The sequence below is a fragment of the Microcaecilia unicolor genome, chromosome 11 (genome assembly GCF_901765095.1).
Source record: "Microcaecilia unicolor chromosome 11, aMicUni1.1, whole genome shotgun sequence".
Taxonomy (NCBI): Eukaryota; Metazoa; Chordata; class Amphibia; order Gymnophiona; family Siphonopidae; genus Microcaecilia; species Microcaecilia unicolor.
In genome coordinates, this window is record NC_044041.1 from 54,066,003 (window position 1) to 54,081,406 (window position 15,404).

The window sequence follows — 15,404 nt, forward strand, 5'->3', positions numbered from 1 at the left end:
TATTCAGGCCCAGTGAGATGTTCCTGACTCAGTCTTTAGACCAGCTTAATCAATGGTACGTCCCTATCCGGTCCCCAAGGCTGACAAATCCCTCTTGAAACCACCTGTGGTGGATGCGGTCACCAAGGTAATACAGTGCTTAAGGATGTGCAGGACCGCCGTATGGAGGCGTTGTTGAAGAGTAGCTTCGTCATGCAAGGTTCCACGTTAGAAGTTACGGATCAAGAAAGAGATCTGGGCGTCGTCGTTGATAATACACTGAAACCTGCTCAGTGTGCTGCTGCGGCTAGGAAAGTGAATAGAATGTTGGGTATTATTAGGAAAGGTATGGAGAACAGATGTGAGGATGTTATAATGCCATTGTATCGCTCCATGGTACGACTGCACCTTGAGTATTGTGTTCAGTTCTGTCCTCCGCATCTCAAGAAAGATATAGTAGAACTGGAAAAGGTGCAGTGAAGGGTGACAAAAATGATAGCGGTGATGGGACGACTTCCCTATGAAGAAAGACTAAGGAGGCTAGGCTTTTCAGCTTGGAGAAGAGACGGCTGAGAGGAGACATGATAGAGGTATATAAAATAATGAGTGGAGTGGAACAGGTGGATGTGAAGCGTCTGTTCACGCTTTCCAAAAATACTAGGACTAGGGGGCATGCGATGAAACTACAGTGTAGTAAATTTTAAACAAATAGGAGAAAATCTTTCTTCACCCAACGCGTAATTAAACTCTGGAATTCGTTGCCAGAGTTTAAAAAGCTTGGCAGAGTTAAAAAGGGGTTGGACGGTCTCCTAAAGGACAAGTCCATAGACCGCTACTAAATGGACTTGGGAAAAATCCACAATTTCGGGAATACTTGTACAAAATGTTTGTACATTTGGGTAGCTTGCCAGGTGCCCTTGACCTGGATTGGCCGCTGTCGGGGACAGGATGCTGGGCTCGATGGACCTTTGGTCTTTTCCCAGAATGGCATTACTTATGTACTTATGTGTCGGCTTGGCAATAACAGGTGGCCATCTGCGGTTCCCTAGTTGCCAGTGTGTTTTTTTGATGGTCAGAAAGAGCTCTTGATAGATCTTCAGTTGTCTGCCATTGATGCTGAGATGGGTTCGGCCTTCCTGGCCGATGCTTTGTACGATTTGCTGCGGGCCTCCACCAAAATCTGTGGCTCTGGGGGTAGCTGCTAGGAGGTCTCTTTGACCGGGGCTGGGCTAGGGATGCGGCCTCTAAGTCTAAGCTTAGTAAGTTTTCGCTTTCGGGGGTTCCTTGTTATTTGGGGAGGAACTGGATAAGTTAGCCCGTAGTTTGGGGGAGACAAAGGTCCGAGACTTCCAGAAGAGAGACCGAAGCATCTGGGTGCAGTTTGTTTTTGGGCCAGGGTTGCGATTTTCGTCGCTTTGTCGGGTAAAGCAGCTCTGGTTCAGAGGTCCTGTTTTTTTCCAGAGGACTCAGTCGGGGAGCTCATAGAGGGGGCGCGAGGATTCTTTCCAGTCCTGTTCCTCTCACCTTCACCCAGGTGTAATGGTGGTGGTGGCAGCGAACCTCAGGAGGGGCAGGATTTGGTCCATCCTTATCTAGACAATTGACTGATTAGAGGGTGGTCAACTCGCAGAAGAGTCATCTGCAGCTGTTTCAGTCCCTGGATTATCTGGGAGTGTGCTTCAACACTCGGAGGGGCCAGGTGTTTCTTACCAAAGCCAGGATTCTCAAGTTGCAGTCCTTGATTCGTCAGTTTCTGCAGACTTCACTACCATGCACATGGGATTACTTTTAAGTTTTCGGTTCCATGGCTGCGACAGTACAGGCGGTGCCATGGGCCAGAGTTGCACATGAGATCTCTACAATGGTCTCTCCTCTCCAGGGTGGACTCCCTCCTAAGGAAATTAACCTCTACCAGCACAGGGAGTGAGGCAGTCTTCGCTGGTGGCTCCAGACGTCCATTCTTTCCAGGGAGATGCCTCCAGATGCTCCACAGTGGATAGTAGTTAAGACGGACGCCAGCCTAGTGGACTGGAGAGCCCACTGTCAGGGACAGTATGCCCAGGGTCTTTGGTCGCAGGAGGAGTCCACCTGTTTCGATCAATCTCTTGAAACCAGGGCAATATGATTGCGCTCCAAGCGTTTTGTCCCTACTGGAAGATATATCGGTCTGTATCATGTCAGACAACGCTAGGGCCATGGCCTATGTCAATCAGCAAGGAGGAGCAAGAAGTCTTCGGTTTGGAGCAGGCAAGCGGTTCAGCTCATGAGCTGGACGAAGTTCACATCTGGAGGCTCTCTCAGTGGTTCATGTAGTGGGAGTAGAGAATGTTCAGGCAGATTCCCTTAGTCATACCACTCTAGATACCAGGGAGTGGGCCCTCAGCGACGGTGCGTTTCGGGCCATGGTGGAATCGCTGGGGGGCTTCCGGTCATAGATCTCTTTGCCTCTGTGTTCAGCGCGAAAGTGCCGAGGTACTTCAGTCGCCGAAAGAATCCAAGGCACAGGGGGTCGATGCACTTCTGCAACCCTGGCTGCGGATCTTCTGTATGCCTTCCCCCATGGCCCCAGATAGGTCATCTAATTCAAAGGATAGAGATGCACCAGGGTCGTGTGATCTTGATACACTGGATTGGCCCTGGTATGCCGACCTTCTGCTCTGCTACAACGGGTCTCCTCTCAGCTTTCCGAAGGATCCCAGTCTGTTGGTGCAGGGCCCGGTGGCTCATCCAGACCCAGTTTGATTTTGTCTTATGGCTTGGCTCTTGAGCGGATGCAGTTGACTAAGAGAGGTAATTCTGCGAATGTGGTTTCCACCATGCTTCAGTCCCGACATCGCTCCACTTCTCTTAACTATATCAGGACGTGGAGAGTGTTGAGGTGTGGTGTGCCCAGTTGAGTATCTCTCCCTTTTGTGCTTCGTTGGCACAGAGCCTGGATGTTTTGTAGCAGGGTTTTGAAAAAGGTTTAGCGCTCTCTTCGCTTAAAGTTCAGATGGCGGCCTTATCCTGTTTGAGGGGGCCCGTTCAGGAGAAATCCCTGGCTTCTCATCCAGATGTAATTTGGTTTTTAAGGGAGGCAGGTCTTGTGCAGCCTCCTTCATGGATGATCTTTCCCTTGTGGACCTTAATCTGGTTCTCTAGGCTCTTTCTCAGTCACCTTTTGTACCTTTGGCATCCTGTACTTTGAAGGATTTGACAAGGTGGTTTTCTGGTGGCCATTGCCTCAGCTAGGAGAGTGTTGGAGGTTGCAAGCTCTTTCTGCCATTCTCCGTTTTGGAATTTGCTAAGGACGGGGTAGTATTACGGCAGATGGATTACCTGTTTGTGTTGGTTGGAGGAACTCGGAGGGGGTTAGCAGCTTCTAAACACACTCTTTCTAGGTGGCTTAAGGAGATGATAGTTTCCGCTTACCTCCTGGCGGGCAAACCAGTGGCCGAAGGAGTGAAGGCTCACTTTACTATGGGGCAGGCGGCTTCTTGGGCTGACCGTTTTCTGGTTTCGTGTTTAGAGATCTGCAGAGCGGCGACTTGGTCTTCTTTGCATTCCTTTTTGAAGCATTACCAATTAGATGTGCAGAGTCATCAGGATGCAGTTTTTAGGGCGCATGTTCTCACAGTGGGTTTGCTGGGGTCCCACCCTTGAATTTACTGCTTTGTAACTTCCCCACCAATCACAATCTGGGCCAATCCAGAGGGACGCTAAGGAAGGAGAAATTAGGTCTGACCTGCTAATTTACTTTCCTTTAGTCCTTCTGGACCTGGCCCAGAACGTTTCTGTGCATTCTTTGGTCTGTTGGTTCGTATCCGACATGTTATAACTTAGTTTTGGTCATGGAGAGCTGTGTTGACCATTTTTACTGTTCCTTGGTATTGTTTAAAAAAAAAAAATCTTGACAGGTTTCTGCAGAACTGTTAGTGCCTATTATGTGAAAGGTACAGAAAGCATTGGGCACAGACTTTGTATTAATCTGGTGCTGGTGACTGCTCAGGTTCCCAGGTGCACAGAAACGCGGTCTTTTCTCTTTCTTCTCTTGCTTTGTTACGATATACTCTGTACAGTCAGAATTCTCAGTCTCCACCTGCTGGAAGGCGTGCACAACCCATCAGTCACAATCTGGGCCGGTCCGGAGGGACTAAAGGAAAGTAATTAGCAGGCAAGACCTAATTTCCTCCTTAGTGTTGTGTGGTGTACCATATCAAAGGCACTTGGCATGTCAAATTGTAGTAGTAGGATTCTCTGGCCTTGGGTCATCAGCCTTCTGAATTTTGTTATCAGCGTAGTTAAGACTTTCAGTGCTGTGTAGTGGTCTCAAGCCTGATTGTGATTTGTGGAGGATTGAGAAGTTTGTTAGATATTCCATTAGTTGTTGAGCTACTAAGCCCTCCATCATTTTGATCAATAGTGGTATTGAAGCCACTGGTCTATAATTTGTGAGTTCATTGATCTTATTCGTTACATTTTTGGGAATTGGGATCACTATGATGTTGCCCTTGTCCGGGGGAAATTAACCATTTAGAAACATGTATTTTATGCGTTCAGTGAGGCAGCTGATGAATCAGTCTGGTGGATTCTTCATCAGGTAGTTGGGACACTTGTCCAGTAGGCAAAAAGGAATGCCAACGTGCCCAAGTTCATCCACAGAAAAGAACCTGACTTGATGGGGATCGATGCCGTACTGCAGTCCCTGGAAATGTATCTACCATATGTTGTGTCTTCCTTTGACCCCTGGTAGGGCCATGTGTTGAGAAGGATCACATTGCACCGGGGTCAAATAATTCTCGGAGGCCATGGAATGCGGACCTGATTCAACTGCTGGACGGGATCCTCTCCGTCTTCCGCAGGTACATGTCCTACTGAAGCAGTTGCAGTGCTCATGCACCTTTGGTCTTATGGCTTGGCCATTGAAAGGGCTCGTTGAAACGAAATGGATATTCTGATTTGGGCATTGCTATCTTGCTTCAGGCTCGGAAACGCCTTACAACCATGGCATATGTAAGGGTGTGGAGAACGTTCGAGGGCTGGTGTTCTGAGTGCAGGCTTTCACCCTTCTTTCCTCAGATCACGTACGTCCTAGTGCTTCCCCAGGCAGGCCTTCAGAAAGGATTGGTGTTGGGTTCTCTAAAATTTCAGATTGCAGCTTTGGCCTGTTTAAGGGGCTGCTACAGAAGACGTCTCTTGCAGCTCACTTGGATATTCGATTTCTTGCTGGGAGCGGCTGCTTGCGGGCCTCCCTTTTGTACACCTTAATTTAATCCTTCAGGCTCTTCAGAAGCCTCCTTTGAGCCACTCGGGAAAGCATCCTTGAAAGATCTTATGCTAATGAGAGAGTTCTTGGTAGCTGCTACATTGGCACATAGCCCAAGCTTCAGGCTCTCTTGTCGGGATCCCTTTTTCCACTTTTCGAAGGCTGGGGTCTCCCTGTACACGGTTCCTTCCTTTCTTCCGAAAGTGGTATCTGTATTTCATCTCAGCCAATCTGTAGAGCTTCCATCCTTTCACGGATTAGATGAAGAGGCTTACTATTCTGCTTCTTGATGTGTGTAGAGTCCTCATTAGATATATCTGGAAGTCACGAATGAGTTTCACAAATCGGACAGATTGTGCTTTTTGGTAAGCAGAGGCTTGACTTCATGGCTTCCAAGCCCACAGTTGCTAGATGGGTGGAGACTATTGCGTCAGCTTATTGCTTGCAGGAAGCGGGCTCCTCAGGCCTTGCAGGTTCATTCTACGAGGCGTACAGTAACATCCTGGACAGAGACTAGCTTACTGTCTCCAGCAAATATTGAAAAGCAGTAATGTGGTAGACGCTGCATACCTTTTGCCATTAACTACAGGGTGGATGTTGCAGAATGCTTGGAAGCTAGATTGGGGCTTCGGTTTCAGGGCAGTGGCAGCAGTGCCGCTGCCAGGATCTCATCCACTCTAGGGATTGCTTTTAAACATCCCACAGGTTCTGGAATAGTGGTAAGCTATGTGAATGGAAAGAAAAATTAGGTCTTGCCTGATAATTTTCTTTCTATTAGTCCTTCCCAAATTGGGTCTTGCCTGATCATTTTCTTCTATTAGTCCTTCCCGCTGTTCCAGAGGGCCACCTGAGATTTCTGAGATATTTAGTTGGTTCAAAGTAATGGGTCAACTAATGACAAGAAGTCACCTTGCATGGTGCTTTCCCGCCTATCTCTTGTTCTCTACAAGTCCAGAGATGAGAGAGGTCCACACATGTTTGCTCATCTGGTTAGTGGTAGGTTAGCGAGTTTTTTAAGATGATGGTGCTTATTCTGAGTTTTTCTTACTGCTTGTGTGTACGTAAATACTGAGGAGCTAGACTGTATGATCTCAGCTCTTTTCTGGTTGATGGTCTCAACTACCCACATAGGTTCTGGAATAGTGGAAAGGAGTAATGGAAAGAAAATTATCAGGTAAGACCTCATTTTTCTTGAGACCACAGCCATGGGTTTCATGTAGTAGCATAACCCACATTCCTGAGAAAATCCTTAGGACACATTTTGGAAGGAGCCCCTGGTGGACCATTCTTTTTTTGGTTCCAGCAGCCTCTTAGAATGCCAATCACAAAACAAACTCGGACCCAAGTCACCAGCTGTCTTTCTGGCAAGAAAGAAAAGTGGTGATAGTGGTTCCTTGCAAACCCATAGGTCATCAATATAAACACAGAAAGAACATCCATTCTGAGGCAGCCTTCTGAAGTAACTCCGATCTCTGAATCTTTACCAGAGCAACCGGCTGCCTGCCTTCATTTCTAATCCTTATAGGAAGGTCCTGTGAGTGGAAAGGGATCTCTTATAGTTTGTAAGTAATCTGATAGGAAATGCCTGGGAGCAGAGATTTCATTCTCCTCTGAGTTTAGGAGGACTTTCTCAGGGTCCTTATTTCTCAGAGAGAGCTCAGAGTATAGTGCTCTCTTTCCACTTTCTTAAATAAAGAAAGCCTTTTTGATGGTGTGGGACAGATATATCCAGTCTGTTCCTCCAAGGGCCCGGAGTAGGATCTCAATTTCAGAGAGCATGGGATATGACCATGCAGTACTCACCCGACTGTATTGGTATTTTTATTTTTTTAGGAGGGAAAGGGGGTTTTGGGCGGGGGAATGCCTGTATGCATAGGAGGTTATAAGAACACAAGCTTTCTACATTGTGGGAGTATGAATTTCTCTAAACATTAACTGTTGAGGGGAGGGTAATTAACCTAGAAAATGTTGATGATTTTCTGATATTACTGTGATTTGGTTCAGTTGTATCATATCTTGCTGTTCTAATATGTAGTTATGTGCCATTCGTATTATCACCAATAAAGTTTCAACTAGCTTCCTTCTAAAATTGAACCTTTCCCATCTAATATGAAAAGGTATTGGGTTCCACAAATAGAGTCCTAACATAGGAAGTGTTCTACAACTCAAAGCATTGAATGTCGAGCATCCTTCAAACAAGAAACTTCAGAAAACTAGGGATGTAAATTTATTGAGATGTCATTTAGTGTCTTCTCCAGATCCCCAAAACAGGAAAAAAACCTGAAATTTTGGGAGAGAGGTTTTATGTCCATAGCGTGCATACTATCTGCAAAGAGAGCACATTCTTTCAGAAAGGAGAATTAAAAATTATTTAGACCCAATGACTTTAGAATAGTTGTTGCAGATCCTTATTCTTGGACATTTGGATTATTGCTATAGTGCTTATTTGGATTTTTCAAATTTCTATTGAAAAAAAAATTCCAATACACAGCAGTTTGATTAATTTTGAAGGCCCATAAAACTGAGAGAGTGACCCCTATTCTAAGAACTTCCTGGCATCCTATAGAAGCACGTATTCAATTTAAGAATAGCCATACTGTTGCAGACTAGTGGTCCATCTAGCCATCTGCTTCCAGCAGGTGGCCAATCCAGGTACAAGTACCTGGCAGAAACTAATTAGTACACCATTCTGTGCTACCAATCCCATAGCAAACAGTTGCTTTCCCCGTGTCCTCGGGATAACAAAGGCTGTGGACATTTCCTTTGGGAACTTGTCCAAACCTATTTTTAACCCAGATATGCTAACTGCCATTACCACATCCTCTGGCAATGAGTTCCGAGCTTAACTAGGTACTTTGACTTTCAACATGTTATATGGAAATGCTCCATCTTGGATCTATAAGATGGGATGTCTCCTCTAATATGCATACTTAATCATATTGGGGATACACCCGAGTACGATAAGGGATTTTAAGTTCTCCGCTATAACTCACACTGTATTTATTTTATTTATTTAGATTTTGCTCACACCCTTTTCAGTAGTAGCTCAAGGTGAGTTACATTCAGTACACTGGATATTTCTGTGTCCCAGAGGGCTCTCAATCTAAGTTTGTACCTGAGCATGGAGGGTTAAGTGACTGCCCAAGATCACAAGGAGACAGCAGTGGGATTTGAACACCGCCTCTGGTTTGCAAGACCATGCTCTACCCACTAGCCACTCCGCCACATATGTTTAATCCGGATTCCCTCCAGTGATGGTGCCCTCGTTTACATAACTTGGAGCGTAATGGGTTGTTAGATGGGATCATTGTATGATGAGGATTATTTGATTTTCTTTTCAAACCCTTGCAAAAGATTAAACCTTCCACCATCGCACCGTATGCCTATTTGCAGCTGATGCATCTTAGTCCTTGAAGCAACTTAAGTCTCGTTTGACGGACCATATACCTTTTTAGCAAGAAGTTTGTGAGGACTTTCGATTTACAAAGCATTTGGTAGATAATGCTCTATAACTACCTTAGAAATCTTAGGGGTATCTTACCTTGGACCATAGGCAAAAATGGGAACGGAGCTAGGTGTTACATATACTCTGTAGAATGGGTTCCCTGAAACAGTGTCTTGGTATCAATAGTGATCACTTCCAGTGTTAGAGAAAAACAATTTCAAGCTTATCAATGTTGGTATTTAACTCCTGACTGCCTTGGTAAGTGTAATCCTTGTATGTCTAATTCATGCTGGAAGAACTGTGGAGCAAGCGACACTATGGCAACATAATCTGGTGGACCTGATCGAAGGCAAGGCTTTTGGAAAAGTATTCATTTTCAGATTCAGTGGATAAAAGGGTCTACACATACCTTGGGAACCCTGGCATTTTTCTCTTGAACAGGGACATACGTGGTCTATGTAAGCAGCAGATCCACTTGGTTCGTCATTTGTTAGTTGCTGCTAAACTTACTTGGCCTCTTCATGGAAGGACCCAGGTGTTCCTGCTCATCACCATCCCACAATAGACAACAGCGGCTATCTTATAGTAAAAGTCAGATCAGTAAACTAGTGAAACAAGGATCTTTGTTGGGATTGATTTGGGATTGAGTTGCTTCAATATCAGTTAATGATCATTTTAAATTTTGTAGTTTGTTTTATTAAATCTGGTTTGTTTATTTATTTTTTTTAATTGAGGGTAAAAAATTGTGAGATTTCATATGTTGGATATTTTGTAGCCTTCTTTTGATTTGACACCATCTTGATCTGTAGTACAGTGAGGGGTGTTTGCTATATTATGTGGCCGTGTCTATATGTTTCAATAAAAAACATGTTATTAAAATAGGAAGAAAAAAGAAAATGCTCCATCTTAGGGTAAACCGGTTTTCCATCTTCCAGTGGCGTACCAAGGGTGAGGTGGGTGGGGGCAGTCACCCGGGTGCAGATAAAAAAAGGAGTGCACCACTCCTGCTGCTCAGTCCCTCTATTCAGGCTGTTGCTGTTGCCTCTCCACAGTCCCCTGTCTCCACCTGCCCATCCTCAGCTCCCTGCGTTTTAAATCTAATGTTTGAATTGGCAGCACAGCATCTGTGAAAGAAGCAGGTCGCCTCGGGCCTTCCCTCACTGGATCCCACCCTAGTGGAAATAGAAAGTTACATCAGAGGAGGCGGGACACAGTGAGGAAGGCCCCAAGGTGACCTGCTTCTTTCACAGACACTGCACTGCCAATTCAAGATTTTAAAAATGCAGGGCGCCGGTTGGCAGAAACAAGAAGGGGGCTGTCAAGGGAGTTGAGGGTGGGGGACTGGGGGCTGCAGCTGGAGTTTGAACTAACAGCTAAAGTAGGGGCTGGAACTGGGGTCTTGAGAAGGGGGCAGGTGGGAGAATGAGGCTGAAAAGGTGGGCTGTAATGCAGGGCAGGTAGATGAAGGGGATTGGACCTGGAGCTGAATGGAGGCAGGGGATGAAACTGGGGACTGGTAGAATAATGAGGCTGGAACTGGGGACTGAAAAGGGCAGGAGGGAGAAGTGGGCTGGGGCAGGTAGGATAATGGGGCTGGAACTGGAGGCTGAAAAGGGGGGCAGGTGGGAGAAGTGGGCTGGGACTGGAACTAGGGGCAGGTGAGATAATGGGGCTGAAGAGAAGGGGCAGAGAGAGAGAGGACAGACCCTGGATGGATGGAAGAGAGAGGGAGGGCAGACTCTGGATGAATGGGAGATAGAGGGTAGATGGAAGGGGAAGAGAGAAGGTAAACCCTGGATGGAAGGGAGAGAAAGGGCAGATGGTGGATGGGAGCAGAGAGAGGACAGACCATGGATGGAAGGGAGGGAGAGAGAGCAGACAGTGGTTGAAAGGGGGAGAGAGGGGGGACAGATGGCAGATGGAAGGGGCAGAGATAGAAGGCAGACACTGGATGAAAGGGAGAGAGATAGTGGTTGGAAGGGGCAGAGGGGGAGAGGGGGCAGACCCTGGGTGGCAGGGAGAGAGTAAAGAGAAGATGAGGAAAGGAGAAACCAGAGACAGCAAACTAAATAAATCTTTTTTTCTTTTTCTTTTCATTTTTTTTTTTGCTTTAGGTTAAAGTAGTATTGTAGCTGTGTTAATAAATGTTTATAAATAGAAAATGGAAATAAGGTAATCTTTTTATTGGACTAATTTTAATACATTTTGACTAACTTTCAGAGATCCAAACCCCCTCCTTCAGGTCAGGCTAGGATACTGTAATAGCAATATACTGTATTGACCTTTAGGTAGGAGGTTTTGGTCTCTGAAAGCTAAATGTATTAGTCCAATGAAATAGTATTATCTTATTTTCTATATTTGGTTTTTTTTTTTTCTGTTTGTTAATTTGTAAAGGGGTGATTGATATTTGTTAGGGTTTTTTTTTTTTCAAATTTACATCTGCTACCTTTATATTTTGCACAGTACTATGGGACATACATCACTGTTACTGTGGTGTTGCATTGTGTGTAGAATCTGGCTTCTTGGGGGTTCAGTTTAATGTTTGTCTAAAAATTTCTGTTTTTTTAATTTATGGTTACTTATTCTATAGTAGATTAGGGTGTGTCTGTGAAAAAGACGTGGCTTTCTGTTGGCATTGACTGTGCAGGATCGACGATCTGTACTATTCTGGCTGGTTTAGTTTTATAGGTGAATTAAAACTAAACTAATTAAAATAGGTGTTTAAGATGCTTCCTTTTCCTAGGTACACCCTTGTGTGACTCGTAGAAATTACTGCTTATGGTATGGTAGAATTGCTCTGTAGGTCCTGAGTGTTTTGTATTCTCAGTATGCCTAGTACTGGATTTTGGAGGGGGATGTTAAATAATGATCAGCCCTGGGTGTTAAATACCCTAGGTACGCCACTGCCATCTTCAATTAAGTCAGTCATGGTTAGGAACTCATTATCATTACGATTTCCAAGTCCAAAGGGTCTTCATTCAAAGGTTCCTTTTCATCCAGTTTTGCTTCTTTGGCTGCACATGTATGGATGCTTTTACTATCCCAAATTAGAACACTTACAAGATATGATCTGTTTAGATAGCTTTTAAAGGCTTTCTTTTTAAGAAATTCTTCACATATATTTAATTAGAATGCATTTGGTTTTGTTTTTCTTCAATAATTGTCTGGATTTTCAATGTGCTATCCGTATAGAACTGAAATGCTTTTGCAGAAGATAAGAGAATATTAGTATTGGTATAAATGTGCACCATTTTGGAAAGAACACACATCATTGTTTCCGTAATGCATAAAAACTACTAAAACATTTTTGAACAAAAAAAGTCCCATAAACACAGGAAATGATAAAACAACCAAGGGAGGTTTCAATTCCAACTTTTAAAACCCAAAGTAATTGCTTTAAAATCATGCACATTTTAAATTTAGCTCACTTGTTCACTAGGCAGCCAGTGAAGAGCCATAAGAGCTGGAATAATGTGCTTATAATGCTTGGTTCTGAAGGTGAGCTGCCAAGTTTTGCACATTTTGGAGTGACTTCAATAAAACTGCAAATAGACCAATATAAAAAGAAAAATACAGTAATCAACAGAAGTAAAGCCAACTATTGTAATACCATATGAAAATCCTGCAAAGTAAGAATACTTCAACTCAGTGGCGTACCTAGGGTAGTTTGACACCCGGGGCCGGTCATTTTTAACACCCCCCCCCCCCCCCCCCCCCAAATCCAGTACTAGGCATGCCGAGGAATACAAAACACTAGGACCTATAGAGCAATTCTACCATACCATAAGCAGTCATTTCTACGAGTCACACAAGGAAAGGAAGCATCTTAAACCTACAGTGAGCACTAGAACATCAATTCACCTATTGTAAAATGAAACCAGACAGAATAGTACAGATCGTAGATCCTGCACAGTCAATGCCAACTGAAAGCCATGTCTTTTTCACAAACACAGATACACCCTAATCCACTATAGAATAAGTAATCATAAACTTTCTATTTAGACAAAAATTAAACTGAACCCCCAATGCCAGACTCTGCATACAATGGAACACCACAGAAACAGAAACTGTCCCCTAGTACTGTGCAAAATATAAAGACAGCAGATGTAAATTTGAAAAAAACTAACAAGTACCAATCACCACTTTACAAATTAACAAATAGAAATAAAACAAATATAGAAAGTAAAATAATAACCATTTTATGGACTAATACATTTAGCTTTCAGAGGCCAAACCTCCGTCCTCGGGTCAGTACAGTATAGTGCTGTTACAGTATCCTATCCTGACCCTGAGGAAGGGGGTTTTGTTCTCCGAAAGTTCAGTCAAAATGTATTAAAATTAGTCCAATAAAAAGATTACCTTATTTACATGTTCTATTATAAACATTTAACACATCTACAATACTTTATACCTAAAGCAAAAAAAATAAAAAAATATATTTTATTTACAGTTTGTTGTCTCTGGTTTCTGCTTTCCTCATCTTCTTTTCAACGTCTTCCTTCCATCCAGCATCTGTCTTCACTCATCTCTCTCTCTGCCATCCAGTGTCTGCCCTCTCTGCCGTCCCTTCCATCCACTGCCTGCCCTTTCTCTCTGCCCCTTCAATCCACCATTTGCCCTCCCTCTCCCATCCATCCAGGGTCTGCCCTCCCTCTCGCTCCCCTTCCATCTAGGATCTGTCCCCTCTCTCTCTTTGCTCCTTTTTTCAGCCCCCAGTTCCAGCCCCCTTCTCCCCTCTGAACACCACCACCCCAGTCCCCTTCTCCCCTCCCCTTCTCCTGCTGAGACCCCCACCACAGTCCCCTTCTCCCCTCCCCTCCCTGAGACCCCCACCACAGTCCCCTTCTCTCCTCTGAACACCCCCACCCTAGTCCCTTCTCCCCTCCCCTCTGAGATCCCCACCCGTCCCCTTCTCCCCTCTGAGATCCCACCCTAGTCCCTTCTCCCCTCCCCTTTTCCCTCTGAACAACCCCACCCTAGTCCCCTTCTCCCCTCTGAGATCCCCACCCCAGTCCCCTTCTCCCCTCCCCCTCCCCTGTCTGAGATCCCCACCCCAGTCCCCTTCTCCCCTCTGAACACCCCACCCAGTCCCCTTCTCCCCTCCCCTTCTCCTGTCTGAGACCCCCACCACAGTCCCCTTCTCCCCTCCCCTGTCTGAGACACCCCACCCCAGTCCCCTTCTCTCCTCTGAACACCCCCACCCCAGTCCCTTCTACCCTCCCCTTCCCTTCTCCCCTCTGAGATCCCCCACCCCAGTCCCCTTCTCCCCTCCCCTGTCTGAGACCCCACCTCAGTCCCCTTCTCCCCTCTGAACACCCCACCCGAGTCCCTTTCGCCCCTCTCCTTCCCCACCTCAGTCCCGTTAAAAACCGGCGAAGCAGCGTCGCAGGCAGCGCCTCGTGCCCTGCTTGTAAAAAAAAAAAATCAAATCTCCTTCCTTCTCCTCGTCTTGACGTCGACTCGGGCCTTCCAATCAAATTGATTGGAAGGCCCGAGTCGACGTCAAGACGTCAAGACGAGGAGGAGAAGGAACTGGAAGGCGATTTGATTTTTTTTTACAAGCAAGGCACGAGGCGCTGCCTGCGACGCTGCTTCGCCGGTTTTTTTAATGTGCAGCGCCGCGGGGAACGGCCATGGGAGCGGCGGGAGCGCCCCCAACCCACTGGCACCCGGGGCGGACCGCCCCCACCGCCCCCCCCCCCCCCCCCTTGATACGCCACTGCTTCAACTTTCTCAATAAGTGTAAGATTTCACCACCTGCATTACATGAGGCCTAAAAGTCAAAGCTGAATCAAGTAAAAACTTAATGATAGCTGGTTACGATAATTCACTTTGGCTCCCACCAAGCACTCCCTTTAGTAAATCAAGCATGATTTTCTTATGTAACATCATCAATTTTATTTTTTCAAATTTTGGTTTAACTTATTCTCTGTAAGCCAATAAGCAGTCTTAGAAACTGCATGCTCCAATATGAGAAAAGTAGTTCCAATTAGATTCCCAAGACACAAAAAGCATAAGATCATTCTCGCACATCTTGTAACCGGTGTCTAACTTTTGGCAGCCTCCAAAAGGTTAACCCAACACATGGCACACATCTGACAGTCCATAAATAATTATTAGTTAGATAGATTTGGGAGACCATTGCTTATCCCTGGAAATTAGCTATACTCACTCTAAATATATGGGCAATTTCAATATAGTTGTAAAATTATACCAAACAATCTATTACCACAACTATGACATCTTACAATATTACTACTACTACTACTATTTAGCATTTCTATAGCGCTACAAGGCGTATGCAGCGCTGCACAAACATAGAAGAAAGATAGTCCCTGCTCAAAGAGCTTACAATCTAATAGACAAAAAAAACATAAAGTAAGCAAATCAATCAATTAATGTGAACGGGAAGGAAGAGAGGAGGGTAGGTGGAGGCGAGTGGTTACGAGTCAAAAGCAATGTTAAAGCAATGTTAAATGTTAAAAGCAATGTTAAAGCAATATCTTTATTCCATACTACAAATTTTACATTAAAATCTTATGCAAATATAAAATCATATCTGAATAATGCTGTTAGCCACACCTCATAAACATATGTTGTCAATACACATATAACATCAACAACCTTTTGCAAAAAAAAAAAAAACAGCCCACACCCTTCCACACAATGAAAAATAAGTCTTGGCAAGAAACGATGTACTTATCTTGACAGTCCTCCAACAGCTGATCAGGAAAA

At 44.9% G+C, this 15,404-nt stretch overlaps 1 protein-coding gene across 1 annotated transcript in view; it reads left to right on the forward strand.

Annotated features, from left to right (window-relative positions):
• ANKLE2 (ankyrin repeat and LEM domain containing 2) overlaps positions 1–15,404 on the forward strand; it is a 99,323-nt gene that overhangs the window by 67,852 nt on the left and 16,067 nt on the right.